Source organism: Sarcophilus harrisii, chromosome 2, assembly GCF_902635505.1.
Source record: "Sarcophilus harrisii chromosome 2, mSarHar1.11, whole genome shotgun sequence".
Classification (NCBI taxonomy): Eukaryota; Metazoa; Chordata; class Mammalia; order Dasyuromorphia; family Dasyuridae; genus Sarcophilus; species Sarcophilus harrisii.
In genome coordinates, this window is record NC_045427.1 from 321,048,283 (window position 1) to 321,075,346 (window position 27,064).

Consider the following 27,064-nt stretch of genomic DNA (forward strand, 5'->3'; position numbering starts at 1 on the left):
CAGTTTCAGAGGAAAACTGGGAAGAACTGAACAAATTAATGCAGAATAAAGAGAGCAGAACTATGAGGAAATTTATATGACAACATAGAAAGAAAAACAACTTTGAAAAACTTTACAACTATGACCAATGCAATGATAAATCATGAGTCCAAAGGTCTGACTATGAAAGAAGCCAGCTACCTCCTGCCAGAAAGGATGAGTTTACAATACAGATAAGGACATACATTTTTTAACATGGCCAGTATCACAATTTACCTTGTTTGCCCCTATGCACCCTACTGAGTTTTTCTTTTCTTTTCTTTTTACTGTTCAAAACAGGGAAGAGGAGAATAGATGTGGCAATAGGAGGATGACATAAACAATTGTATAAGTAAATAAATTAGGGAATAGGAGGAAAGGGAAGCTGAGTGGATAGAAATGTTGGGCCTGGAGTCAGGAGGACAAATTCATATTCTATCTCAGACACTTAACAGCTGTGTGACACTGGGCAAATGACTAAACTCTATTTGTGTCCATTCCTCATCTATAAAACGAGTTGGAGGAAAAAATGGCAAACCACTGCAGTATCTTTGCCAAGAAAACCCCCAAAGAGGTCAAAGAGTGGGACATGATTATAAACAACTACACATGAAAAGTAAAAATCTTAAAAACAAATAATAGGGGCAGCTAGGTGATGTGGTCAGGAAGAGCAGAGTTCAAATCTTTCCTCAGACACTTAACACTGCCTAGCTATGTGACCCTGGGCAAATCAATTAATCCCAATTATCTCAGCAAAACAAACAAACAAACAAGAAAAAATAGTATGATGGGGTGAGGGTGGAAGGAAATTGATGAAGGTTGATTAGTACTTCCAAACTTTAAAATACAGTATGTGTGATTATCTTCAAAATTAATGGATATTTGGGTGTTGGAGGTAAGGGGGAAGCAAAAGGGGAAAAAAACAAACTGAGAAATGAACTGACAAGAAAAGAGAAGTGCCAGATGTATAACCAAATAACTAAGAAAAAAACAAAAACAAAACAAAACAAACAAACAAAAACCCTTAATAAACTTAAAAAATATGGAAACTAGAACAGCGAGGTGGAACAGTGGAGAGAGCACCAGTCCTGAAGTCAGGAGGACTTGAGTTCAAATCTGGTCTCATACACTTAACACTTCCTAGCTGTGTGACACTTGGTAAGTCACTTAACCCCAACCCCCTCAGTTTAAAAAAGAAGAAGAATATGGAAACTTGCAGAAAAAAAAAAATGTTAACAAATGTAATTGGGGAAACTGGTTAGTATTGGGTGGAAATTAATTTTAAGTTCATACCTGGTATTATACATCTCGGTGAATTTTAGCTGTATAATGAACTTAAAACATACAAAGGAATTATATCATAAAGAAGAATAAAATGATATAAGGTATAAAAGATAATCTCAGTTATGGAAAGATGACTTTTTCTATTAAACAAATATAATTATTAGAGACATGATAAATGTGCTAGTGATACTGTGACACTTGAAAAAGTCATATCTAGTCTGCTAGCTGGCAGGATCTTTTTAGAAAGCTTAAAAGACACAAAATTGAAAATCATACTATTTAACATTATTATTAAACACCCTGAAAAGTTTTTATATTAAAAAGCTTATCTGTTCAAAGAATTTTATAGCAACTTCTGTAATTGAGAACATATAAGCCATCAACATTAAACAATAGGGAAATGGTTAAATTGTGATACATTAATGTATAATTATTTATGTTAATTGGATTAGTGAAGTAAATAAATTAGGAAAGAATTTTATGATATAAAATTTCCTTTTAAAAGCAGAACAGGAAGAACACAGCTTAACTAATACAACTCCATACAACAAAATTAGCAAGGATAATTGATGAAGTTACAACATTTTATACAATGAAATTCACCTATATTTAAAGATAAATAATTAGAAAACAAATGTAGATGTAGATTGAAAAAGTCCTAAGCCTTCATGTTACTTAGAGGAAATTGAGGCCCAAGAAAGGCTAAGTAACTCTACCTAAAGCGTCAAGATAGAAATCCATATTCTCTGACTCCAGAGACAATTTTCTTTCCACTAAGTTATACTAAATTAATGTTTAATATTAAGTTTATAATAATCTCAAATGAAGACTTTTTAGCTCTTTATGACTCAACTGTGACTTGATACCACTAAACAAGCCTACACATGCACATCTCTACCTCATAGTTCGATGCCAGGTAACACTTGGGAAAAAGCAAAAAAGGGAATGAAGATTGGATCTGTGGCTTCCTAGTTATAGGGAACTACTAATGTAGAATGCTGGATGAGGAGTCAGAAAGAGCTGAGTTCAAATCCCAGCTCAAACACTTACTAGTTGAATGATCCTGGGTACTTCACCCAAGTTGCTTTATCTGTAAAATGGAGTACTGATAGCACCTATAACACATGGATATTGTGAAAATCAAATGAGATGGTGGGTTTGGCAATGCTATGAACAGAGCACCATCCCTGGAGTCAAGAGGACCTGAGTTCAAATCTAGCCTCAGACAATTAACACTAACTAGCCATGTGGTCCTGGGCAAGTCACTTAACTCCAAATGCCTTGCAAAGGAAAAACAAAAGCTTATTAAGAGAGTTACATCAAGGTCTGAGAAGTTCAACATCACCCAAGGTCACAAGGCAAATCTGTGTCAGAGAATGAACTTGAGCCCAGGACTTCTTGTCCCCAAGATCAGCTTTCCATATACCACATTATGAACTAACTTTTTTTGATAGGAGCACCATAGAATGAAAACACACACACACACACACACACACACACACACACACGCTTCTCCCTCAAAGATATAATGCAGTGTCAATAAATTAATCTAATTTCTCAAATGAAATCATCAACACCATAAAACTCAAGCAAATATGGACATTATGACTTCTATTAAAATAGTAAATATACTATCATAATAATAATTGTTTAGGTATGCAAGCAAAACACTTTACAAAATTATCAATCATCCTAGCAAATGGGGTCAATTATCATCCCCATATTATAGATGAAGAAACTGAAGCAAACAGAAGCTAACAACTAGATTTGAATTCAGGTTTCCCTGAATCCAGGGCCTGCTCTAATATCTACTACTTTAGCCCCATCTAGTTACTAATAAAAACTTTCCTTCCCTAAAAAGATCTTTAAGTGTTATTTTTCAAAGTCAGTGACCCTCATATCTCCAAATAATCAAACTAAGAGAGAAGACCTCAGAACAGGGTTGTAGAAGCAAACTTTTGAGTTTAATCTAAATAAGCTTGTTGAGGATACTTAGGACTCATTACCTAACAAGACTGAGAACAAGTAACAAGAAATTTTCACTAGCTATCTTATACCTAAGGTATTCTTCCTCTTCACCTCCAAAGCTTGGATCCTTTGCCATTTTTCCAATGATCAACTAAAATCCCAGTTTTATCTACTACACCTCCATCCCCTTACTGCTAGTTCATACTGATTACTCCGAATCTACAGATCCCTTGAAGTAAGTGCTATTATTATCTGCTTTTGCAATTGTGCTAACTGAGGCAAGGAATGGTTGAGTGAATTCCACAGTTACCCAGCTCTTAAGTGTCTGAGACCCAATGTGAACTCATATCTTCTCAAATATAGATGTCGCAGTCTATCCTGTATTACACAGTTGCCTAATATTGCTGCTTGATTGACAGTTTTCCTCTGCCAGTTTTCTTACCTAAAAAACTAGAGATAATATTTAATACTATATACTATCCAAGTTGTCATGAAAAATAAAACAAAATAATACATGTAAAAACTTTATAAAGTCTAATGTAATATAAAATGTATTAACAGGAGCTAATTTGCACTTTTCTAAAACAGTTGTATAATCACTTCCTTTCCTCTTCTATTTCCCTATCACCCTCTTTTTTTTCTCCCAAAGACCTCTATATCATGCTCTTATTAGTATCCTTTTGAAAATTTTTATATCCTATCTTCAAACTATGAAATTTAGCTGTGTGTCATAGAATGGAAAAACACTGGGAAACATAATTTTATTGGGTCCTTCACACACCAAGAATGAAAAGGTAGAAAAAAGATAGGAATCCAACTCATATTAATGAATCATTCCTTGATTTTGGTTCTTTTAAAGGCAGTATAAATACTATAGGTCAATAAAAACATTTTCAGGTCTAATTCTGTTTGTTTCCAAATGCGCAAAATGAAGCCTATCCTATCTCCTTTATTCATCAGCTTCAGTTATTTTAAAATAGAGTCATATCCCTGTCATGTTGTAAAGCTTTTCCAATGATAAAATCAGAAAGTTTTGTTTCTAGGACTCCAAATTCATCATAAGTTGTGAACAAATAAAATGGCATAAGGCAAAGATAAGACAACTGTACTCTTGAACCTTTTGAAAATGTTCAATGTCCCATGGTCTTTTTTTTTATTATTATTATTTTATTTAATAGCCTTTTATTTACAGGATATATGCATGGGTAACTTTACAGCATTAACAATTGCCAAACCTCTTGTTCCGATTTTTCACCTCTTACCCCTCCACCCCCTCCCCTAGATGGCAGGATGACCAGTAGATATTAAATATATTAAAATATAAATTAAACAATAATTATACATGACCAAAACGTTATTTTGCTGTACAAAAAGAATCAGACTCTGAAATATTGTACAATTAGCTTGTGAAGGAAATCAAAAATGCAGGTGTGCATAAATATAGGGATTGGGAATTCAATGTAATGATTTTTAGTCATCTCCCAGAGTTCTTTTTCTGGGCATAGCCGGTTCAGTTCATTACTGCTCCATTAGAAATGACTTGGTTGATCTTGTTGCTGAGGATGGCCTGGTCCATCAGAACTGGTCATCATATAGTATTGTTGTTGAAGTATATAATGATCTCCTGGTCCTGCTCATTTCACTCAGCATCAGTTCGTGTAAGTCTCTCCAGGCCTTTCTGAAATTATCATGTTGGTCATTTCTTACAGAACAGTAATATTCCATAATATTCATATACCACAATTTATTCAGCCATTCTCCAACTGATGGACATCCATTCAGTTTCCAGTTTTTAGCCACTACAAAAAGGGCTGCCACAAACATTCGTGCACATACAGGTCCCTTTCCCTTCTTTATAATCTCTTTGGGATATAATCCCAGTAGTAACACTGCTGGATCAAAGGGTATGCACAGTTTGATAACTTTTTGAGCATAGTTCCAAACTACTCTCCAAAATGGTAGGATTCGTTCACAACTCCACCAACAATGCATCAATGTCCCAGTTTTCCCGCATCCCCTCCAACACTCATCATTATTTTTTCCTGTCATCTTAGCCAATCTGACAGGTGTGTAGTGGTATCTTAGAGTTGTCTTAATTTGCATTTCTCTGATTAATAATGAATGTCCCATGGTCTTATAAAAATACACCATACCTATTAATTATCTAAAATACTACAATACTCCAAAGTTGTACTCAAACATATAACGAAATTGAACCTAAAAGGAATGCTACTTATAACATTAAACAGTTGTTATTGATAATTTTGCTTGACTTCTAAAAATCCTAAATGGTTTGGGAGAGAAGTGTGTAAAAGGGCTAAAACTTTGAAAAAGGTGTGCTTGAATCAAACAACCCAGCACTTAAGGCTAATTACCTATTTGATATGAGACAATGACTCTATTAGCCTATGTTTAGATAAATTGCTCTTCTCACAGTTGAAGCTGGGTGAATGCTTGATGTTAAGATAATCATAGGCAAGGATTAAAGGGTGGAGGGACAGAGGCCAGAGATTCACTTAGAGACAGGATGAGGAGGAGAGAAGTTGGTGACTTTGGACTCCAGAATTGAGGATACATCTTTGGCGAGCCTGTGGCAGTTTGCCTGCTTCTTTCACTTCTCTTCCTAAAGACCAAGGACTTTTACTTATCCTGACTCTGGCTGATCCTGAGGCCTCCAGGGAACTAGCCCGGAATTAACAGAAGAGATAATCTGGACAGCCCAAATCCTATTAAAGATCTGTCTGAAGAACCATTAACTTGACAACATCTTTTTCTCTTGATAAAGGTCAAAACTTGACCTCAAAGACAAGAACTAATAGAAGATTCTTCCCCTTCATTTTCCTTCTCTCTCCGCAGTTTATTCAATCAAAAACCATTTATCAAATGCCTACTATGTGCCAGGCAATAATCAGTAGCTATGCAATATTATCAGATCAACCCAGCACTACTAGGAACTAAAAGGTGCTGTTAGATCATTCTTTCAGACTTAACTGTTTCTTGGAAGTGAAATTTTGACCACAGAAAATTCTTTGTACTTGGCCAGAAAAATCACAAAAAATAATTATTGGAGTATTAGCATATTCTTTATTGCTAATAGGTAAAATATATATAGTCAGATTATGTCATAACCAGATATTATTAAATAATAGTGAGCAAAAAGGAGAGATAAAATGGATTCTTGGAGTTTTCTCTGAGATTTATTGGGAAGAATGGAGAGATGAAAGAAGGTCTTAAATAAAATAAGAAGGAAAATGAAATTATGTGGCTTGGTTGGAGAAATTCAGAGTTTGGGGACATAATGTTGGAGAAATGGAGGAAAATCCAAAGAACAAACACCTAGATACTGTTCCAATTTCTACTTCTGTTTGAAAGAAGAACAGAATTAAGGAGAATTATAGAGTAAAACTTGAAAATGTGCTATGATGGAGAAGGTTAAGGTAGCTGGCAATACAAGGTAAGGCTAAGTTTAAAAAAAAATGGAGAAAGTGAAACAAATAGAGAGTTAATCAAATAGGATGAGTATAGGTGACAAACTAAAGAGAAAAAGAGGATGAGTGAAAGGCAGAGAGGAGGATAGATGTGCCCCACCAGCAGAGGCAAAAGAAAGAAATTCCTAGAGGACTCAAGCTATCAAGAGGTGATAACTGGCTGTAAAAATTTAACCAGATGATTAGGACTGAGGTATAATTACCTTCAAATAGTTCAAAGAAATAAGACTGAAAATCCCAAGCATTATAGAGAATAGAGGGAATGGTACAATAGCTTGCTTCCCAATAAATTGGGAATAATAAATTGGGAAGCAAAATTTATATTCTTACTACATTAGAGTAGCTGTTATATGTGTCCTAAATTTAAGGTGATTTCCCTTCTAAAGGAATGTGAAAGGACCTAAGGAACCTTTTTCTACAACCCAAAATGTAAGACAAAAGGAAAGGGAACAAGTATGTGTCAAGCACTGTGCAATGCTTTAAAAATATCTCATTTGATCCTCACAACAATCCTGGGAGGAAGAATGCTATTATAATCACATTTTACCACTCAAGGAAAGGTTGAATTGCTACTAAGTGCCTGAAGCAAAATTTTAACTTGGAACTTACTGACTACAAGTCCAACATTCTATCCCCTGTACCTGCTAGCTATAAGGGAGAAGAAGGCAGTGATACTGGAGTAGCTTACTAACTTATTTTCCCATCGTGGACCCCTTTTGAGAATCCACATGCCTTCATCCATCCACAATTGCCATCCATAGCCTACTGTGGTGAACCCTTCCCAGAAAATGATTTTAAATGCATAAATGAAATAAAAGGATTATAAAGGAACTGGTTTTCAAAATATTTTTAAAAGTCCAAAGACCAATGTCCTAAAGTAAACAGAAGAAATACTTAATTAGGGGTGGATAAAGGAATCTGATGGGGAAGAAGAGAAAACTGACATTTGTTATGATGATGAATGGAAAAGTAGTTACATAAAAGATGATGGGAAGGAAAAGGACAACTATACAATTAGAGCTTAAAAAGAGATTGGAAGCTCTTCCCAAAAAGGAGAAAGCTAAATGCTCTGGGTACAAAGAAGTTGTTTGTCCTCCAAAGAGTGATACATTAGAACCAGAGAAATCGTTAACTGAGAATTTATAGTAAGGGTCAGAATAAAAAGAGAAAAAGTAGCATGGTCCTAACGATAAAGGTCTGTAGTACTGTGAGGCATGTGCAATAATATTAAGAGCCAAAATAAAAATGCCAGTTTAAGGTTACCAAATGTTCTACATGTTATTTCATGTGATATCTCATTTGTCATTTGATGGCAGATATAACAAAAAGGATACCACTTTTATAAAAATGGATATAAATTACCCATTTTTGGTGAATTGTGTGAGCAAAAATGACACTTCTAAAATAAACCTGTAAAATTCTGTTAACAATAAAGTCTTGGGCAAAAATTGAACCATAAAGTCACAGCTTATGATTTACTGAAGGAAATGGATACAGAAATGAAAAATTAATTTAGGAAGTAAAAGACTGGTTAAGGAAGTGGAATCTCAATATGGGATTTAAATTTTTGTGTAATGGCTTACAATGGAGGAATGACAGAATCCTGACCAGAGAAGGGGTGTACCTAACTAACAAAGGCTGGTAAGAATGTATTTGCAAAGTACTTTCAAATGAAATCAACAAACTAAAATAAATGGGAGAGGGAGAAAATTATCTTTGTAAAGCTATAAAATTAGATTAGTAGCTAAAACAAAGTCACAGGAGACAAAATCCGGGAAAAAAGTAAAAACTTTTACTTTAAGTCTACGCAAAAAGCCCAAAAAACAAATAAATTCAGAGCCCTTTTTACATTATACTGAAGAAAAAGAAAAGACACCTAACATACAGAATTGGTAACATATGAAAGACTATGGGAAATTAAAAAAATGTTACAAGATTGGAGAATGGAAAATTCTAATTTTCAATGTAGGAAAGAGAACAAAGTTGGCAGACAGCGGGCTAGTGAGCTTAACTTCAACTCCTGAACATTTAGAAAGGGAAGCAGTGGTCATAAAGACTCAGCCTGGCTTTATCAAGAATGGGTCCATGCCAGATTAATCTCATTACCTCCCTGCCCCTTCGTTCCTTCCCCGACTGAAAGCCTTCCCACAAATATTGACTAAAATAAATAAGGAGGAAGTCTATGAATATAATTTACCTGATTTTTTTAATCAAAATCTTTGATAAAGTTATTTCATATTATGCTTGTAGAAATAATAAACAGATATGAATTAGACAATAATACAGTTGGTTGGCTGGCAAGTCTGAAGAACTAGTTAATGGTTCAATGTCAATGAAGCTGGGAACTTGCAGTAATACAGTCCAATGATCTGAGCTAATTAGCATTTTATCACTGACTTGAATAAAAACATAAAAGATATGCTCACCAAACCCTGCAGCCTGAACCAAGGTGGGAGGGTGGTACCTAACACATAGAAAGAAAAAATCAAAATCTAAAAGGATCTTTTGGCTAGCACATTGGGCTTGTGAAGCAAGTGAAGATGATGAAATTTATTAAGGATAAATGGAAAGTCATGTGAGTATAAAAACAGGTTTATAAGTAGAAGATAGTGAAGACATGATTAGACAGCAGTTATTCTGAAAATGGGAAATGATCAGGAATAAAACAATGAGTCAACAGTTTGACATAGCTGCCAAATCAGCTTAATGTAGGCTTGTGCTGCTTTAAAATGGGCATAGCTTCTAAGAACAGGGAGGAGATTGTCCTTTGTCAGATCTCACCTGTCATACTGTGCTAAATTATGGGCTCCATGGTTTCAGAAGAGGATTGATAAGTGTTCAGAGAAGGGTAACCAGGATGGCTTCTGAAGGATCCTGAGCTAATCTTGTATAAGAATTGGTTGAAGGCACTTGGCACATTTAACTTTGACAAAACTCAGAACATGAGAACAGACAATATTAAGGCTGTCATGTGGAGATTTTTTTTTTTTCTGTTTCTCTCCAAAGGAAAGAACCTGAGGCAACGCACAGAAGTTGCAGAATCCAGTTGAGACGATGTCTGGACAAAAACTTCCTGATGCAAGGCAACAAACATTTATCAAGCAATTACTATATGCTAGGCAGTGCTATGTTATGGGCTTCAAGTATAAATATAGGGAAAAGGCTGGTCCTTGCCTTCAAAGACCTTACAGTCTAATGAAGAAACAATGTCCAAAAGGGAGCTGAAAAGCTAAGGGAGGTAGAGGAAAGAGGCATGCCTCACAAAGAAGCATGACAGTAAAGCACACCAGTCATAAGCACAGCACATGCAGAAATGAAACATGATGAACCTGGACTCATCTCTAAAACAAAGTTCAAACAGTAAGAACTGGCACAAAAAAAAAATTAATAAATCAAACAGACCACCTCAAAAGGTAGGGGAGTCTTCCTCCTTAGCAGTCTTTAATCAGTCCATTTGCTTCAATTCAAATACTTGGTTGGATATCTTTTAGTGAGAACTCTAGTCATACATATAGGTTCAAGTCAGAGATATATTGGAGGCTTCTAAAAGCCAGCTCTAGAGAGCCAGTTATTAAAATTTTCAGTGTACTCTGGAATTCAACAAATCATCCTGATTTATTATTTTGCTGATTATCTACACCAGCAAAATACAGTTCTTTGGCTAAATCCATCCTGTGCCTGTTTTTATACAGTCTAAGAACTAAGATAGGCTTTTTGTTTTTGTTTTTGTTGGGGGGGGGGCTTTTTGGGGGTTTTTTGTTTTGTTTTTATATTTCTTTTAAAACAAAGTTTTGTTGTATTTAAAAAATGTGAAAATCATATATGATTTCTGGCCATATGTGGCCCCAGGACTATACAAAAAACATGCTTGATTTTGTTCTCACCTACAGTTTGCCAACTCCTGTTTAGATTCACAAAAGTGATGGGAAAATGTTTATACTAATGCAGATTCAAGTCTATCTTAAAATTTCTCCCCTCTCCCCTCCCATCCTGAGAGCAAGTTGTTTACTAGCATGTCACTGATTGAACTAGATGGTCCTCAGGTCCCTTCCAACTCTCAAATTCTGTGACTGAATAAGTCTACGAAAATCATAATACTCCAGAGCCAAACAGAAGTTTTCAATGTCCCGAAGAAAAAGATTTGTAGGAAAAAATCCTTTGATACCATCCTAAAAATTAATCACTGATGATCCTGGGATATTGAGTAATTATATCCTTACTGAAGAATTGGAGGAGAAAGGGGGAATTTTTTGTATAAGTGTAGGAACTTTTTTACTATTTGATCTTCTCCCTTGCTATCCATACTGTTTCATGATCTGAGTAAATGTTTTTGTATTGGAACAACAAAAAAATTGAAAAATTATAAGGTAGAGACTGCATCACTGTACTTAATTTTACAATATCAATCAGTAAACAACAATTACCAAATTCATTAAAGTTGTGTTTACACATGCACTATAAAAGGTAATCATTTAATTGTTTTAACTAAGATTTGTACCCGCTGTAAATAAAAATGAGTAGAATTTTCTATAAGTGTTAACAATTTCAATGCTGCATTTTATACTGAGATACCCCAGATCAATATAGAATATTACAACTTATGAATTTTCTGATTGTTCTTTTCAGTTCTGACTGTCAAACACTTGTTATTATTACTCTCTTATAATGGAGTTCTACTCTGACTTTTCTCAAAAGCTGACAAGTACTCTCAGGTTTGTATACATTTATGTTATTTTATTTATACATAATAAGTTATATATAGCAATGGCCATATATAAACATATATTTACATATATAAATTTAGCACTAATACTACATGGTACATTGTAAATTTTTTTAAGTAGTTCTTGCCTTGATGAGACAGTAAAATTATATAATTTAAAATTATTTTATTTAAAATGTTTAAATTTAAATTTATTTTAATAATATTTCCTATTCAAGATGGGGGATAAGGACAAAGTAAAACAGAAAACCACCTTTATATTGTAATTTACTGTAATCATTTTACTCTGGTACAACAGACTGCCCAGCAAATACCTAAATCTGCAAAGCAGTAGCCTAAGAATCAACAGAAAGGATGTACTCTTTTACTCTGATGATATACTAATAAACACTAATTTTTTTAATTTTATTTTCCTTCATTTTTATTTATTTATTTGCATTATTACAGTCATTGCATACTGATTCTTTTGCTTCTCCTTTCTTCTCTCCGCATCATTTTATTTAAGTCTTCCAACATTTATTCTAGTCTTCATATTCATTACTTCTAATGACACAGTAATATAACAATCACAAGCCACAATTAATTCAGCCATTCTCTAATCATTTGGCAAATATTTTGTTTATAGAGTTTTGTTATCATAAGTAATGCAACTATGAAAATTTTTCCATGGTGCATATTTTCTTGCTATTAAACTGCTTGTGATAGTATTCACCATAGAGAAGCTCAATATATCTAAAATGAAAGTTAATAAGAATTTATAAATCAGGGAACTGCTTTTCAAAATGTCATACCTAAAATTGACACATTTTCATTACTTTGATGAATATTCCAAAACTTAATAATTCATTGTTATAACATTGTGAATTGTTGTCTGTGCTGGATTTCTTCTGCTTCTTTCAGCACCAATCTGTTCATTTCTTAAAGCTGATAATTTCTGAAAAGTGAGAGCATACTATTTTATTGAAGAATACTGCAGTGTTGATCAAAACCAAATGGTTTTTTTGTAGAGTTTTTTCTGTTGATTTGTTATTGATTTTCCTTTTAAATCAAAAACTTATAGCAAGTAAAAGATGTCTAGCTTTTTTATACTGAATGATTTATTTTTAAAATCTTTCAGCCTACTCTGGAGGTAATACTTCCATAGCCCTACTCTGATACTTCTCATGATATAAAAGTTACCCAAGGTTCTAATAGACTATACCTATGTCACATGTCTTTAAAAAAATTTTTTTTATTAGAATGGAATTTTAGTTTATAATTACTCAAATTGATCTGCAATCTCATTGCTTTAAAATTTCCCTCCAATCATGCAGATCAAAACCTGCTCATGCTTGCCCATCAATATTTTATATTTACATTAACATTTCTTCTTTTTTCCCCCCTTTGGCTGGTTAAGTGACTTGCCCAGAATCACACAGCTAGGAAGTGGTAAGTATTTAAGACCAGATTTGAACTTAGGTCCTCTTGATTTTAGGGCTGGTGCTCTATCTACTGTGCCATCTACCTACCCTACATTAACATTTCTTATAATAAACAGTTGCCATAAAAATAAATGCAAGTAAATGAATAACTACAAAGCCAACAAGCATGCAACAATATACTACCAGTAAATTATGTCTTAAAATAATTGATTGTTAATAATTTGTATATCTGTGATTCTGATAATAACACAGTACAATTTTAATTAACTAGAACCTAACTGAAATGTTTTAAACAATCACGGTATTTTTCCAAACTAGATTTTTAGCAGAAAAAAAGCAAATCATTAGTAAGTTAACATGTTCAAATGTTTTTAAACAAAAAACTTCTAAAATATATTCTAAGATTAATACATCTTCAGTCCAATTTTGTACATGGTTCTAAATCTATAGTACTACACAATCACAAACAACATGCAAAGCCACAGAAACAATGACCTAGGAAGACCTAGTTCAAAATAGGATTTGAGAACTACTTCTTACCCGATCCTCACTTTCCTCATCTCTAACAAGGAATGATAATAGCATCTATTTCACCAAGTATTTTTAAGATTCAAATGAGGCAATGCATTCTAAGAGTTTTATAAATGTAAGCTATTCCCAAATTTTGAAAAATTAAATCATAACTTCATTCTACGGCATTGAAAATAACCTAATGAGTTCTTAAACTTTTCCTGGTTTCATTTTTGAATACCTATGTCAAATTCATTTTTTATTATATCCCTTCCTAAGAACTGCACTTTTTTTTTAAAATAACTTTTTATTGACAGAACCCATGCCAGGGTAATTTTTTACAACATTATCTCTTGCACTCACTTATGTTCCCATTTTTCCCCTCCCTCCACCCCCTCTCCCAGATGGCAAGCAGTCCTATACATGTTAAATAGGTTACAGTATATCTTAGATACAATATATGTGTGTGCAGAACCAAACAGTTCTCTTGTTGCTCAGGGAGAATTGGATTCAGAAGGTATAAATAACCCGGGAAGAAAAACAAAAATGCAAGCAGTTTACATTCATTCCAGTGTTCTTTCTTTGGGTGTAGCTGCTTCTGTCCATCCTTGATCAATTGAAACTGAGTTAGATCTCCTCTTTGTCGAAGAAATCCACTTCCATCAGAATACATCCTCATACAGTATCGTTGTTGAGGTATATAGTGATTTCCTGGTTCTGCTCATTTCACTCAGCATCAGTTTATGTAAATCTCACCGATCCTCTCTGTATTTATCCTGCTGGTCACTTCTTACAGAACAATAATATTCCATAACATTCATATACCACAATTTACTCAACCATTCTCCAATTGATGGGCATCCATTCATTTTCCAGCTTCTAGCCACAACAAATAGGGCTGCCACAAACATTTTAGCACATATAGGTCCCTTTCCCTTCTTTAGTATCTCTATGGGGTATAAGCCCAGCAGAAATACTGCTGGATCAAAGGGTATGCACAGTTTGATAACTTTTTGAGCATAAGAACTGCATGTTTAACCTATATATTGGACAGCTTGCTGTCTAGGGAAGGGAGAAAAATTTGGAACACGAGGTTTTGCAAGGGTGAATATTGAAAATTATCTTTCTACGTATTTTGAAAATAAAAAGCTATTATTAAAAGATATATAGATCCCTTCCTACTTCCCATATCCAGATAATTTCTCATGTAACAAAGATTTAAAATAAAAACATTTCAAAAAATAAGTGATACATAATACAACAGATTTAACATTCCACATCTACCCAATAAAAGGAGAAAAGATACACTTTCTCATCTCTTCTCTGTTGTCAAACTTGTTCAATTAATGGATTTTAGAAAAAAAAAACTTTTAATGAACAATAAAAAAAAAATTCTAGATACCTTTTCAGTTAAGAAAAAAATTCAATGGACAGAATAAAAATTTCTTAAGGATGAGGAAGGTGGATGATAAGACTATCTAGAGCATTACAGATAGAACCCTGGGCTCAGAGTCAGGAAGACCTGAATTCAAAACCAGCCTCTGGCTGTGTGACTCTGGGCAAGTTTTGTCTGCCTCTGTTTCCTCATCTGTAAAATGGGGAAGGACAATAACAGCACCTACCTAGTAGGGTTGTGTAAAGATCTAATGAGATAAAAGCTGCAATGATTAACACTACTCATACAAATATCTTTTTTGTTTGTTTTCAGTCAGAAGGTCCCACACTCCAAGTCAGAGAACCCAGGTTCAAGTTCTGCCCCAGAGGGCTTGCTCCCCCTAAGTGATCAGTATCTAGGCTTCCTTTTCCTCACCTCTAAAATGGGGGAACTAACACCCTGCTTTCTTTCATAATCAACTTTTCATTCTTGGCTTACTTTAAGGGGAAAAAAATGTTCCCTTTGCATTTATTTTCAGGATCAACATCAACACAATTAAAATTCTGGATCAACAGCTTTGATAGACTTGGCTCTTTTCAACAATGAGGTGATTCAAGGCAGTTCCAATAGACTTGGACTGGAAAGAGCCATCCACATCCACAGAGAGAACTATGGAGACTGAATGCGAAATATGTATTCTTTTCAATATGAATTGAGTATGCTCAAATGAACTGTGAAACAAATATACAAACAAAACCTTTAATTATAAACTGTCACACTTTAATTGTTACACTTTTTTACCCCAATAGATTGTTCTAAGAATTAGCTAATGTGAATCTTCTTGCAAAATGAAAAGTACTACAGATATAGCATCTGTTAATATTCATTTTAAAAGAGGATAGACTAGTACTTTATTATTCTCAAAAACATTAGTGCAACAATTGGAGGGGGAACAGAATATAGAAAGTTTGTGTTTCAGAAAACAGAAGAAAATATAAAAAGTTTGTGTCTCAGGAGACAGAGAAAATATTTCAAGGCACTAAAGTTACAAATGAATTTAGAAATCCTCTTTGCTATTTTGAGTTAATTTTTATGAGCTTAATAGCTATAAAAATAAGAAGTCCCTGACTACCCCTATTAATTTCCTAAGGACAAAAATCTATTTGTATAAGGCAAAAGGGAAAACGCTTCTCAGGAACTATTTACAGAATATAAATGAAGCCAGGTATGTACATATTGAACTTGAAGCTCCCACATTCTTTGATCAGTATTAGTGCCCAAATGTTCAGCTAAGTATGTTGCTGCACATGCAAAGGTCTTATTTTTTAAATGCACTTTCTAAACTAGTTTTATTTCTACAAATGCCTTGTATAACAGCAGTTTCTCCTTAATTCATCATCTTATTCAATAAATGAAGTCTGACTTCAGAAAGTACAGCAAGGTGACTACAAAATGGAAAACAGTTTTATGTTGCTAAAGTTTTTCAGTTGCAATTCAGCAACAATATCACAAACAGAAACATAAAGTTACAAGAAAGACAGGGCCAAACAAGTACCTATCATAAGCCAAGTCAACTAAAAGCAAACACCTTCAAGATTATACAAGGGTGTAAAGGAGTCTGTATTCAAGAGGGTTTTTTTTTTTCCTATTTTTTTGTTTGTCCAATTAGTACATGAACCAATCATTAAGCAAACAATACTGTACCATAACAGAAGCAATTTTAATTTCATGAAATTAAATGCACAGTATTGATTCAATATGCTAGGTGCTTCTGCTAGATGCACTTCAAGAAAATGGCAAAATCCTAGAGGCTGGATCAGATTAAGTTTCAGCAAAAAGCTTATGAAAACCCTCAACAATCTAGAAGTTAGTTTCAATACAGAGACAAGCCTGGCTAACAAAAAAAATTCCTAAAATAATCTGGGAATAACCAGGCTTAGAAAAGCAGGTTAGCATGTAAAGGAAGGTCAGCACCCCAGTGTTCAACAAAGCTAATAGTATCAACTAATATGAAATTGTACTAAATCAGCAGTCTCAACTTCAAATAAAAACAAACCATTTAGACCCATTATTGCCTAAGAAAACCACAAATTTACATTATCTATGTTGTATTTTGTTTATTTTGTAAAACATTTCCCAATTATATGTTTGCTTGGTTCTGGCAGCACTCCACAAGAATTTGCCACCTCTTTATTAAATGATCTCCAAGGTCTCTTTACCAAACTCTAAATTTGTGATCCTCTGTGTTGATAGGATTATCTTCACTTAAATATCCTTCAGTACTGTACTTTGTCAAAATAGTCTGAAAAACTGAATTCTCAGAAACCTTAAAAATTAAAGAGCTGAAACAGGTCATCCAAGGTTTCAAGCTTAATATAAAAGAACTGTTTCTCTTAATTGGGGAAAACCAGTTTTGAGCTTCCTTTAATCCTGTGGTCATCCTCCTAAGACCTCCAATTAAGTAACACAGCAGCTACTAAGCATTACAAAAGATAAGAAACAGAAAACATGACAAATGCCCTCAAATAACTCACCAAGTAGCAAGGAAGGAAAACCAACTCATTAAAACAAAACAGAAAGATAGAAATACCAAGGAAGACAATAGGGTGCAGTGGAAGGATTGTTGGATTAGAAGTTAGAGAATTTGGGTTCAGATCCTGCCAAGATGAAGTTACTTGAGCAAGTAATTTAGCTCTCTGGATTCTGTTTTCTCCTCTCTAAAAAGAGGAAGTAGAACTCTTTAGTTCCAACTCTATGTCTATGATACCAAAAGTAGACTGTGAATATTAGATAAAAAGGAGATCAATGAGGGCTACAGCAATCACATAACAAGCATTAATTAAACATCCACTGTGTATCATGCACTATGTATAGAAAGGCAAAAAGGAAGTAATCCCTGTTTCCAGGAAGCTTATATTCTATTAAATACTACATGCATATATACACTATAATATCTCTGTGCATATCTGTATACACACATGAATATGTATATGCATATATGCATGCACATATGTACATAAAAATGTAATTATTACAAAGAAGTCACTAACACCTGAGGGGAGGGTGAAGGATCAGGAAAGGCTTCATATAGAAAATTGCATTTAAACTTATATTCTGAAGGAGACAAGATTCTAAAAGGTGGAAATGAGGGATGCCATTCCTGGAATAGGAAGTAGTCTGTGAAGAGGGTCAGATATGAAAGCAGCATGAAGGCTAATGTGTTTAATTTGTAGAATGCATGGAAAGTGTTATATACACAATAAACATGGAAAAATAGGTTGAAGTGAGGTTTTTACTTGATTCTAGAAACAAGATTAAGTGACAATGGCTCAAGCCTGCATTCTGGAGTATCTTTTTGGAAGCTGTATGAGGATCTTTAAAAAGGAAAAAAGACTTAAGAGCCAATTATGAGACTGTATCATTAGTCTAGGTGAAAGAAATCATGGCCTGAATTAAAGTGGTGGCTAACCCAATGAGGAGAGAAGATGGACAGAAAAGATGTTGCCCAAGTATAACTGAGATCAGAGTAAGTGAGGAATACTGGATGATTAAGGTTTCAAAAAAAAAAAAAATGGAGAAAAAAAATTTTATTTTAAAATCTATATCAATGAGATTATGAGAAGAGGAAGAGAAGTATGCTAGTAAAAACTTATATAATATTAAAGAAATAGTTATATAAAGAAAAGACTTCCTCATCAAGAAAAAAACAAACAAGATGCTTCAAAGTAATTAATAAATTAGAAGACTTCAGATATACTTTTGGAACAAGCACAACTCACTTTAGCAAGCATTAGTAACAAAGGCTGATAAGAGGTACACGCCATTGGATTTGTTAAATATAACTAAGTAGCTTACCTCCAGGCAGAGCCTATGAAACAGTGGAATCGAAAGGCTGTCCATATACAACATACAGTCAAACTCAGCCAAGAATATGTCAATAAAGAAGCAAACCAACAGCTGAGTCACACCAATCTGTTTTTGGAAAGAGAAGGGTTTATGATGGTAATTCAGGCGAGATCACTGCCACTGGAAACTACAGAATGATTATCCTTTTAAAGAACCTAGATTTAGGGATCAATGTGGATTTTGCAAGAAAGTATAGAGGTTATAAAAACATATTATTGAAGGCTATGAAAATCAAACATCTACTAATCTTTGGCAAGACATTTATATATCAGAAGCTCTCTAGGTGGACTGACAAATAACATATTCCATAATACAACTAGCTAACTCAAAATATCCTGGACAATTCAACCAATAAACTTCAGTGGAACTATAGCATCATGACAGAAAGAACTGTCATCCACAAATGCCTAGACATAATAATTTTAAAGACTTAACATTTGAATAGCTATCTTTACCAAATTATCCATAATCTCTAAGCTACAGAGAATGAAAACCTTTCAAAATACTGAAACCCAGTAGAGAATTTCAAAATGTAAGAACCAAAGGAGATGCCTATCATCCCAGTTATCCTGTCTGTTATTAAAACTGTAAGGAAGATGCTATCACTGAATCTTCAGAGGATGACCTTACATCCTAAACTTGTATTCAGCTAAAAAAATTATTATTGTATTCACTAATGCGGTCTCATTGAAAAAAAAGGGGGGGAGGAGAAATCATCATCTCTGTACACATAGAAAGTTAATACAGAATGACCTCTAGAACAAGCAAATATCATTGCACCACAGTAGTAGAGGATAACAGCTATATCTCATTTGCCAAATGTAATTGAAAATGGTTTAACTTTAGTTGAAGTCTATGAAATAATTAAGACCCAAATGTGAGATTAAAAGGCACTCTACGATAGGACTAGTTATTTACCAATGTGGCTTCTTCCCCAGTGTGGCTTCCCAGTCACCTCTGGACACAAAAAGTCCCAACAAGTCTTCTGACTTTTATAGACTTCTAAAGGTCACTCTAGTTGCCTCGTTCTTCACCATACCCTGTCTTAACATTCAAAAGTATTTCCATATGGAGATGAGAAGAACCACTGTATTCTGTTGCATCTCTTTGTTGTATTGGAGTAAAGCAGACTTCTTTCTGTTACCTGTTTAATGACTTGCAAGTACCACCTCATTTTGTACCAACACTGTACCTGAACTAAGAGAGTTCTGACACTACAGACATTTCCAACTCTGTGGGTAACATCCACATGAGTTCAATCCATAATACATTCACAAGAAAGCAGCAAATAAATGGCTGCATCATACAGATTTACAGAAAAAAAAAGAGTTTATGAGAGTAACTCAGGAACCACTAGAAATTACAAGAAAGTTTTGTTTAGGAAGCCTAGATTATTGATTGATGTCGATTATGCAAGAAAGTAGTGGAAACTGCAACATATCACGGCAGGTTGCAAAATTTAGCATCTGCCAGATAACTAGAAAGGCATGATCAGGTGGCTAGAAGCTAAATACACCAGGCACTTGCTATCCTTTATAAATTAAGAGATGACAAATTCCTGTACTACAAATTTTGTTGCTGTTGTCAACAAAAATGTGCTGGAACTAGAGTATCATTATAAACAAAACTGTTGTTCACAACTACTCAGATAAATTGAGTAAATTTTATATATATAATATATACATATATATATATATTGATAAATATATGTGTGCATGTATATATATCTGTGTGTAAAAAAAATAACATTTTAAATTCATGCCATTACACCAAATACTCATAAATCTACACTCTATCTGGAATAAAGGGCTTTCTAAATATAGAGAACTAGCAGAAGAAATCAAAACTATGTGGGAAGACAAAAAATTTATAGTATTATTAATTTTTTCTCTGCTACTGTATTCCTGATGGTGTTATCAGTGCACCTTCAGAAAGCAAATCTGTATCCCAGTACTCTTATCAATTACAAAAAAACAATCATTTTATTCACCTATGGAATAGCTTTATGTAAAATTAAATATATAATCATTTCCACCTGACCTTCAAAAAGAAGAGAACATCAAAAAGAAGAAAAGTGCCACTCTGGTGACACTCCCAATTATCTGAGCAGCCAGCATGACATAATTCCTTTTTACAGATCTAAGAAATCGAGAGCAGACTTAGCAGGCTGACCTTATTCAAAACCATTGTTGATAATCAACTTGACCCAAAAAACAGCAAAAGTCATCATTTATGTTAGGTTCTGGTACCACCACACAAGGCAAGATAATAAGAATATATCCACTTGTTAGAAATGTGTGTATATGTATTCAGATACTCTTAACCACTAAGCAGAAGTATATCCTAAGTGTGAGTAAAATGTACTGTTTTGTTTATGTGCCAGTACCATATTCTAATAAAATTGGAAACATTTTATCAGTTATAAAGGTCTTCTTACCTCTTTTATAAATAATACCCTTAGCTCCAAGTTATATCCTAATGAATTGGAGATAAAAAATGGGAAATCACAAGAAATTACTTCATTTTGAAATTAAAGTAGAAATTTAGGAAATACTTAGATCCAAAGGGGAAAAAGCTAAAGAGCCTAGAGGCACTGAAATTTTATTTTTATTGCATTACTAGGTACAAGTGTGTTACCTAATAATGAAATGGATGTTTAAAAAACAAAAAGTACCAGTGTGTATCAAGACTTTGAAAGGAGATGGACGTTAAAAAAAACATGTCAAAAAAAAAGCCCTTTTTGAGTTTGAAAACATAAATCCAACTAATAAACCAATTGTATCAACACAGACTTAATTTTTAAAAGCCGCTATTAGCAGTAATCATCATGAATAAACACATTATCCTACAATATATGACAGTCTACAAACTTCTCAGAATCTACACACATCAAGATAGTTTACAATCAACACCACAGTAAGGAACACAGGAAGAAAGATGTAGCGATGATATTTGAGATGACTCTCAAAAATAGTAATTAAATATGGGCAAGAGCTAATTGAAAAAACTTACTGACTTTATTTAAAATTAATTGTATGATATGGGAGATACTAGCACATGGTTGTCCAGCATGGCGTGCTCTCATCAGAAAAGGTGCTATGCTATCTGAGCAAAGCAGAACTGAAATAGCTCAGAAGAAATGCAAGATGCACAAAACTCTAAAGAGTCCACCTCAAATGTTCATAAGGTCTATTTCTGTCCAACCTGTGGCAGAGCACTCCAAACTTATATTGTTCTGATTAGCCATAGACAGACATATTGGAACTTGACTCTAACATAGTGATGTCATTTTGTCCTCTTTGAAAATGAAGGACAACCACCTAACCTAACCTAACCTGAAGATCTATAGACAGTGGAAATAATTATATCAACATCTAAGTGTAGATGCAATAGAAACACAGATCACTACATATCACTCAAATAAAGGCCAAAAAAAAAAACCCCATAAAATGGAATCTAGAAAATAAGTATATCAAAAAATACTTGGTATACTTAATCAACAAGTGACCTCAAAGAGTTTACAATTCTAAAGAGGGAGATGTTCAAACAACTAAAGACATAAAGTATCTACAGATTATCAATTGGGAGTTAATCTCAGGGGGAGGCAAGAACACTAAAAGGGACCAAGAAAGACCTCTAGCAGAAAGTGGGTTTTGAGCTTAATCTTGAAGAAAATAATCAGACAGGATGACAACAAAGTGAAAGCAATAACACAAAAACCTAGAGGAAAAGGCAATTGAGAAGTGTTAAAGTTTGCAGAGAAATGAAGAATGAGGACTGAGAAGAAACAACTAACAAATCACATATAACTTAGGGAGAAGCAATTGCAGTTAAATGAAGTCAGAAGTAACTGTAGAGGATTTAAGAGTGAGAGGAAACAAAGTGGAACTGATTGTGATTCCACTTTTATATTTAGTATAAAGTTTAGCTATAAAAAGCTTGAGACAACAACTAATCATGCTATTAGAAACAAGCAAATGCTAATTTTTAGGGAAACATGGATTTGTTTGTAGGTAGCAAGGAAACAACTAGTAGACAAGGAGAAACTAAGGATTAGTGAGAAAATGAGGAAGACATTTAGTCACTTTCTCAGCACAATTCTAAATTGCTTTCCAGAGCAGCAGGATAAAGCCACAGTTCTACCAATACTGCATTAATAGTGCCCATCTTTCTACAATGCCACTTAACACTGACCACTGATCATATTCTGTGATTGTCTATTTGATGAAAATTTTATTGTTTTGCACTTCGATTTTTATTAGTGATTCGAAGCACTCTTTCATATGGTAGTAAACAGTGTGCATTCTTTTGAGAAAAGTTCATTCATAGCCTTTGATCACCTAAGGATTAGGCAATGGCTTTTGAGCTTCTTTATTTCTACTAGTTGCCTATATATCTTGGAGAGATATTTAATATTATTTTTCCTAAATGATCACTTCCCTTCTTAGTCTAAATGCATTTATTTGAACAAAAGCTTTTAAATTACACACATTCCCGATTATCATTTCTATCCCTTGTTTAATCATAATCTCTAAAAAAAAAATAAACTGAATTTACTTCATTTCTAAATTGCATATGTTATAATCATTAACATTCATGCCATGTATCCATTTTGAATTTATTCTGATATATTGTGTAAATATCTATCTAACCCTAGTTTCTGCTAGTTTTCTCAGTAATTCTTATAAAAAGGACCTTTCTTCTTAAGTTAAAAATTAGATGTTTTTTATTCTTCTTTTCTGAGGGGAGTGAGGGTAAAGAAAGCTACTTTTTACCCATCTAATCTCTGATTTGTTTTCCCCTCTTGAGAAAATTACCCCTGAAAGGAAAAATGATCCCTCCTCTTGCTATAAGACATGTAGTAATTTAAGAGTTTGCATATTGGGAGACATAGAGCAAAATGCTAAAAAAGATATGTACCTGACTGAAAATAACTTTCAAAAGAGAAATTCAGAAGCAAATATTAATTTTTAAAAATTAAATTAGAAGTCATCAAATGGTTCCCCTAATGTATTTAAATATTATTTTATTTAAATCCGTTAAACCCAATTTTTGAATAATATGTATTTTGTAATAGGTGTTTATTAGAACCAATTTAGAATACAGGTCTAAAGTGGGGGGAGGGGAACTACTGTAGATAAGATGAGCCAAGTAAGGCAAATTTGGGGACACTAGAAGTATTTCAAGGAATAATTAACTCAGATGTAAAATCTTATCAATTCAGGAATTCTCTCCAATATGCAGAATGTAACACATCCATGCCTACCAATCCTAAACAAATTCACTACAAAAGTGCTGCAGGTGATCTATCCAATCTTCCAGACCCCTTCTTTGCTGTCTTTTAACGCTAGTAGGGGTCCCAATGGAAAAACTCAAGCCACCCATTTGTCATCCCTCATTTTAGTCCAATGACTAACATATACTCTCTGTCATACAATTCTTTGATGCTATCTTTGTCTCCAGTTCTTCCAAATTCCTCACTGGTCATATGTTGCAGCCTGCTCCCACCTACCATGTGCCTTTCCATTGCTCTTTGAGTGACATTTAACTTTAGTTCTTCAGAGGCAGTGATATTTCAGGGCTTGCTGCTATTTGCCACACCAGTAAAGTGTCTGTATTGAAAAGATGGGCTTTGGGCTTTTTGCTTCCAATCATTAAAAATACTTTTCAATTTTCCAAAAGCAATATAATCCACTATCCTCATTTTCCCTAATTAATGCTATATGACATCTATTCCAATGCATGTAGAAATCTGAACAATAGAAATTTTTCATCCACATGAACATTCCTGAATGGATAGCTAGGCTAAATGTCACTGAATGACTACAAATTTCTTCTAAGAGGCTCTGAGATGTTTTAGGGATAGATGAAATCAACACATCTTGCAAACCAAAGCATCTGTGGGGCTCCTATAGATGGTAAAAATCCCCCAGATGCTCCTGTTTGCAGGCAAAAATGTATTTCAAAGGATTTTACATTTTTAAAAAGGAAAGGAAAAGAATCAGGAGAATGAACAGTGACTGAAGAAAATAATATGCAAGAGACAGAGGTAGATGACATGATAATTAAGAAATGAACAAAGACAAATACCATCTTCATTACAGAAGACAAAGAGTATTTTTTTATTTCTCCCTATATATTAGTGCATTTTAAGAAATTTCCTCAAGGAAAGAAGGAGATTCCTCAGTGACTCAATACTGAATGTCTTCAAGTCCCCCAATTCACTACCCACTTACTAGACTTATTCCATAACATCCAAAAGAGTAAACATCTGATTTTAAGCTAATAAAACTTGACATGTGGTTTCAATCATGTTAGCTTTTTCCCAATATTAAATTTTAATTTGTAACATTTAACAATAATGGAAGCCAGCCCCAAGTGAGAATACTAAAAAGTCGGCACAAGTATCAGTGATAGTATGATACCTGCCAAGTTCTCTATTGGCTCTAACAGTATATTATCACATTAAAAGAGCCACCAAGAGTACCCTCAGCTCCACCCACTCATTAGAAAGAACTTCCCAATTAGGATAAATATTTCATCCTATATGAAATAACAGTTCAAGGGATGTTATATGACACAATAATCACAAGGTAGAATTTACACTGAGGTCATTCTAGTTCTAAGAATCTATCTCTACAGAATACTACCTTTATTTCAAAGAGCTTATAATTTCATTTGCATGGATGTTCCTTCTACCCACATAAAGACCACTGCAAGCCATAACAGAAGTCTTCTGACTTAACTGTGGCTAAAGAAATTGACCCTATAGTGGTCAAGCCAGAGATAATGAAATTCAATTTATGATGAACATGAAACCCATCAGTAGTATCACCATGTGGCCTTTCTAGTTAACTAGGGTCTGATAGAACTCTTGCAGACAATTTAGAAACCTCTGACAATTCAAAATATACCACATTACATTCAGGTTATCACTTTTGTAGAAGAGATTTACAAAAATTAAGGTAAATTACTTTCAAAATTTTTTATAAAGTTGTATAGAACACATCAATAAAAGCTACATAAAATACCCGTCATTCTTATGCCACTGGAGAAATAAGGGAAACTATCTGAAAAAATATATATATTCAAATCCTATCACTGTGGCCCAAAGCAAAGCCGAACTGAAAGGTAAAAGCATCCAAAAAGAAGTTACCAATGGAAATTTTGGCAAAATTTTAACTGTACTATCAAGAACAACACTGCTGCCATATAGACATACATACATATATATATATACATATATATATATATATATATACACATACACACACACACACACACACACACATATATATACACACACACACGCACACATATATAAATGTGTATATAGCGCTATCTATCTCTATCTATGGCTATAAATAAAATTATACTTCATTTCAAACTAACAGTCTAAAAGAAGATTATGATTTATTAGATGTAAATTTAAGACAAACATAGGAATAGTTTTAAAGGTGGACTGTTACACTGCCCAAACCAGAATCTTACATTCCAAATTAATATAATAAAAATACAAATGTATATATATGTGGTACCATTCCAAATATTTATATACATGTTATCTCATTTGATTCTCATAAAACTTCTGACTAGAACATCATAGTGACTATTTGCCCCATTTTAGAAACAAAGGAAAATGAGAATCGGAAACCTGAAGTGGTTTTTGCCTGTTATTACAAGTAAATTGTAAAGCAAGGAGAATCCTTCTCTCAAGCCCGATTCCTTATATATGGCTAATATAGCTCTAAACTGTAAAGAGACTCTAAGTCACTGAAAATGTAAATCCAAATCTCACTAAACTTTATTCTGATATCTAAGTCAGATTTAATAGCTCAGTTAGGCAATAGAAATATTATAATTGTAATTGCTTCTTCCTGCTCACTACCAAAAAGACTAATCAAGACAAAAATATTATTCATGTTTCCTGATAGGAACAATGAAGTCATTAGATAATTTTATAATGAATACACCTATCTCCCAAGGTGATTGTGAATATCAAAGGAAATCCTATTTGTAAAATACATCAGATAGAACCTGGCAGATAGTAAATATTTAATAATCCCAATATTCCATTGTCTTCTTCCTTTTGAAGGAAACCAAAGCTCTCAAGTCCATTAAAAACTGATTGCAAGGAAATCACTGAATGTTATTTGTTCATGACTACCTATTTATGTAATCAGAAAACTGACTGGAAAATTAACTATTCAAATTTGTTTTATATATTACCTGGCCAAATCAATCTCAAGGTAAAGGCAAGAGTGGATACATCTTTAGAACTCTTTTAGAACATCTCTAGAACTCTTTAGGCATCTTTAGAACTCTAATTTGCTTAGAATGCTTTTGATTGGGACATTGCAATAAATAAATC

General features: G+C 33.7%; 1 protein-coding gene across 7 annotated transcripts in view; it reads right to left on the reverse strand.

Moving 5' to 3' along the window:
• PPP2R5E (protein phosphatase 2 regulatory subunit B'epsilon) overlaps nt 1–27,064 on the reverse strand; it is a 158,576-nt gene that overhangs the window by 71,831 nt on the left and 59,681 nt on the right. The window contains exons 1-2 of one of the 7 annotated variants that reach the window (XM_031952692.1): nt 6,859–6,864; nt 4,945–4,948 (exon numbers count right to left, since the gene is read on the reverse strand). The exons of 4 other annotated variants lie outside the window; for them this stretch is intronic. The gene's annotated coding sequence lies outside the window, so the exon portion shown is untranslated. Of the gene's footprint in view, nt 1–4,944; nt 4,949–6,858; nt 6,865–12,272; nt 12,474–18,642; nt 19,076–27,064 lie in introns of those variants that run through there. 2 more of the 7 variants (XM_031952696.1, XM_031952697.1) reach the window with 2 other exon arrangements.